General features: G+C 41.9%; 1 pseudogene; it reads right to left on the bottom strand.

Annotated features, from left to right (window-relative positions):
* Positions 1 to 2,866: 2,866 nt before the first annotated feature.
* On the bottom strand, positions 2,867 to 4,171 carry LOC140611575 (lanosterol 14-alpha demethylase pseudogene; annotated as a pseudogene).
* Positions 4,172 to 4,903: the final 732 nt, after the last annotated feature.

Here is a 4,903-nt window from a genome sequence, read left to right as displayed (position 1 = left end):
TGCCATTTTTGACTTTTTATGTCCAGAGACCAAGAGGAGAGAAGAAATCCTTTGGGGCAGAGATCAGTGGCTCTTTGAATCAGGAGGAAGTAGGGCTGCTTTCACATGGTAGCAGGAATATGAGTGGAATCCAGATGATTCACTTGGGCTTCCTGGGTGTTCCTTTGCCCACTTGTGACCATAAGTGGATATTTTCAAACCACCCCAGCCTGTGAAGGAGATGAGGGTCTGGGTGAAGCCACTGAGACCAGTAGAGGTAGTAGTAGTAGGCAGCACCTAGGGTCTGCCCCGCTGCCAACTGCCTTAGCAGGACCAAGGCCCCCCCCCCCCGCCCCCCCGCCCCCCGAGCAAGCATCCATCTGATGACCAAGCAACTGGTTTGGCTATTTTGGCTCGATGTGGCCCAACCATGACAAATAGCTATTAAGCTAATCCCTCTGTGCAGAGTCTAGGAGCTGACATTTAACATGGGGCAAATATATTTTTCTCCTCTTCATTTTGGTCATGGTTTGGCAAACTTTGCTGGAATATTGTAATGATGTGCGTGAGGGCGACTTTGTGAGTCACCTACAGGCTTCTGCTCATGCAGAATGTATTCCCCCATTTCATAACCCGAACAGACCATAGAGCATGCACACCTGCGCTTTACAGGATGATCCTGGTTACTTATTTTCCTAATGGGAACAATTCAAAGGATGGAACTTAATATATTCAATCCTTAATCATATTTTGTGGGATCACACAGCACAATGATAAATTAGACACATCGAGGCATTTTTAAATAAGAAATCAGAGTGGAAACAATATTATATAAAGGCCAGAATGTCTCTGATAAAGAATCTTTGTGGGAAGGCAAAATAATATGCAACCTGCAATATGTTGATTTTCCTGTACTGTGTTGAGAAACCTAGCCACACGGCCTGTCCAGACTCAATTCTTTCTCCTCCACTCAGGGCATCTGCAGGGCTCCTGGGTCCCATCCCGTCCCCCTCCCCGCCCCCTCCCCTGTGTGGTGACTTGCAAAATCCCTTAAGGCAGTTGGGGGTGGGGGGGCAATTGTAAGGCTCATCTTGTTTGTTTCTTATCTCTTAGGAATCACCATCCCCTTCATTAATTGATGTTCTGTGTCTTAAGGATTATTATTTCATGCATTTTGTCCTCCCTGTTGTCCCCCCCCCTTTTTTTTTTCAGCTGAGAGAGTAAATCTGGTTTCTGCTATTCCATTTGGACTGAAGTGCAGTAACTAATTCTGTAGAGCTGACTCTTCTTTGATCTATTATCTTCCATCCATGTTTATAAGGAGTCTTCTAGTATTCTTCTTTATCTCCCAAGGAAGAAAGGGACGGCAAAAATCTACTTGTATTTTTACCTATTCCTAACTCTGTTAACTTAGTTATGTTAGTAATCTTGCCATCAAACAATCTCGTCAGTGTAAGATAAGAGTAATTTATAAGAAGAGTAATTTATAAGATAAGAGTAATTTATACTACTAACTTTACGTTTAGGTGATGTAAGTTACAGAAATTATATTCATCGCAGGTTTAATATAAGTACGTGTTTTTACTTGTCAGGAGATATTGTGGCAACCAGTCATCTTTGTTATGGTTTTGTTCCCCCGCCCCCCCCCCCCCCCCCCGGAGATAATTCTAATGTGAAAAACTCTTCAGCAGCAGAGATTTTGCTTTCACAAATAGTTTAGTATAAGTCCTCCAGCATCTTTCCCTTATACGTCAAGGAAACTATTTTGCCCTCATCTAGTGAAAACAGACTACAGAGTTAAATACAAGTATATAGTCAGGTCCCAGTTACAAGTTGAGTTGATTCTTTTTTTTTTTTTTTTTTTTTTTTTTTTGGTTGAGTTGATTCTTGAACATAGGCTTCACACAATGTGACCAGTGATACTACTACCAAGAACCTTGCTTCATATTACTCTTACGTTAAAGCCAGAGTTCCTAATTTCTGATTTTTTTTTTTTTTTTTTTTAAAGGTTGTTAGCTTAAATTAAATTTTAATAGAATAGCAGAGACATCCCTAATTCGATTCTGGAGAAGAAGCAAGAAACCACCTAAGAGCCAAAGTGAACAAAAATGATAAAGGACTTTATTTTGGGCTTTCACACACATGTGACCATGTGGAACTGAATACAAATTTATAAAGTAGATAAGTATGTAATATTCAGCAATTAGATCAAGTTACATGTAGAGTCTTTAGTGTTAATAATTATTTTTTAGGAAATATAATTATTAAGTCATTGTCAGATCTCTCAATTTCCTAGAGACTTCTAGTTAAAATTTCAAAGGACATTGTTCTACAACATAGCTCCATCGCTGAGTATCATTGTAGCAGAACAATTGATGGGATTGATTCTCTATCCAAGGCTTTAAATGTGAGTTTGTTCCCTCCCCACCCACACTCGCTCACACACACAAACATCACCAAGTAAATAGCCCAAGGTTTCCAAGAAACCCAGTGGGCATTTATACTTGCAGATCTAGTCCAAGATCTGAATACCCTGAACTTACTTGCAAAGAGCCATATATGTATGTTGTTAGGGTTAATACATGGAAAACTGTGTTTAGAATCTGTCAATTACCAGGATCTCCCTAATTTTGCACTATGAACCTGATTTCCTTAAATAAAGCATATGTGGTTAAGTATCTATCGTTAAGACTTAGGAAATATCTGGAATGCCATTAGATTTGCTGGAACCATTCAGTTAAGAAACTATAAAAACCTTAATTTAAGCTAGCTGTCTTAAAATTACACACCCCAAAAGATGACACCGGGAGTTTCATAAATGTCATTCTCTACCAGTGCTTTTGTGGCTTACGTTGATGGGTCACATAGCAGTTCCTTGCAGCCTTTTTCATTTTGGTCTTCTTTTGTATCAGGTAACTGGGTTTTCAGGGGTGTGGATCATGGTTGTATGATTCATAGTGGGAAAATATCCATCAATAAGGTCAAATTCATATAATGAAGCAGAGTGGGCCAAATTATCTCAATTTGAACATAAGCAAAATTCTCCCCAGTACAGTGATTACACCCAGCTCCAAATGGCAGGCAGGCAAGCTTTCTTCCTGATGCTGGATTGTCCCGTAAGTAGCAGTCAGTTCTGCCCATGAGCAAGTCGCTTTAGCTCCTTCAGCTGGAGGATCTAAATTGAAGGAGGCAGATCTTTGCAGACTGTCTCCTGTTCTTAATAACATTTTTCTTGAGGTGTTTTGTCTCTGGCCAAAAAGAAGCCCATTCAGGCACTCGTTCTTAAGGACGAGTGCTGTGCCGCCAAGAGCAGCCCAGTAAGCATGCCTGCTACTTCATCATCTGTCAAAGGACGCCCATCCTCGTAAGTAGAATCTAGTAAAGTTTGGAGAACGTCATCAATTTTTCCTGCTGACTCTCTGTGTTTCTGGATTGCTTTATAGAAAATATTCTTGATCTCTCAATGAGCTCTGTCCCTGTGTCTGAAACTAGGTAAAGGGAGCCAGCCGGGCAGCAGCCAGGCCACATGGCTAAAACCATCCAAATCTGCAAATAGTTGTGCTACTTTCTTTATTGAGTTGGCTTCTGATTTCCTTCCCAGGTAAACAATGGCTGGCTGTTAAAATTATGAGCTCAGAAAGAGCTTCAAACAGTTTTTTTTTTTTTTTTTCCTCCACTTTCTTTCTCCCCAACTTGGAAAGTTGTTTGTTTTTGTTTCTTTTGTTTCTTTTTCAATTATAGAAATGTGCTGTCCAACATGGGCTATGTTAAGGCCACCGTTTAACATTTTCTTCTGCTCCCCCCACCTCCCCCCCAAAAGAAAACCTGGATTAGCCATATCCTATGTGACTTCCTTTCCTTTCCTTTCCTTTTTTTTTTTTTTTTTTTTAAAGAATTTATTTATTCATGGGAGACACAGAGAGACAGAGAGGCAGAGACACAGGCAGAGGGAGAAGCAGGCTCCATGCAGGGAGCCTGACGTGGGACTTGATCCCAGGTCTACTAGGATCAGGCCCTGGGCTGAAGGTGGCGCTAAACTGCTGAGCCATACGGGCTGCCCTGTGACTTCCTTTCCAAACACAGTTGTGAGACCACCGTAGACATCATCTGCATTCAGGTCCTCAATTTGACCATTAAAAAATAGTGCAGCAGCATCACTGCCCAGAAGGTAAGTAAATGCCTTGCCCACCATGGTGACTAAATACAGTCCACACTTCTCTTGCATTTCCTAAGAATTCAGCTGGACTTTCCCCAAATGCTGTGGCACGTCCAAGGAATAGAATTGGAGAGAAAACACATTGTGGACTTGCCATAGCCAGCGGGGGGGCAGGTGACTGAGTGGAGTAGGCCAAGCGTAACGGCACCTGCGATCGGCAGCCAGGATAGGCCCAGCACCACCCGCCTGCAGGAAGCCCGGCACCATCAGCACGGCCCCGCAGCGGGCACCACAGTTGGCAGAAGACATTAGAGGCCAAGGTCGCTGCTGGTCTTCCCAGTGGAGGCTGCCAGAGGAAACAGCAGATGGGGGAATGGAGTCAGCCCAGACCCCCGGGGCCTCCTGATCTTTGATTTGAAAAAAAAAAAAAAAAAAAGATTTTTTTAAAAGTCACATTTCCATATTCAGTGAAGAAAAGTCCTAAGGCTGATTTGGTGAGAATTCTGTAGTTTCAATGCGTCTTTTAGGGAGCATTTTTTCTTATTTCTATACCCTAAAAAGTTAAGTTCTATGGCTGTGGTGTCCAAGAGGAAGGGATAAATAGAACAGCACTCTGAAGATCCTCGGTGGGTTTCAATGTTAGAACCCAAGACCCTCTAGTTCTTCACCCTACTCAGGAGTCTTCCGTAGATCACTGGCTGAGTTTATCCAAACGATTTAAATGCTGTGCCTTTCTTCTTCATTTTTAATTTTTTTTAGAATTGCATA

The sequence above is a fragment of the Canis lupus genome, chromosome 20 (genome assembly GCF_048164855.1).
Source record: "Canis lupus baileyi chromosome 20, mCanLup2.hap1, whole genome shotgun sequence".
Classification (NCBI taxonomy): domain Eukaryota; kingdom Metazoa; phylum Chordata; class Mammalia; order Carnivora; family Canidae; genus Canis; species Canis lupus.
Note: the sequence above shows the minus strand (reverse complement) of the source record. Positions and strands in the feature narration are given on the sequence as shown.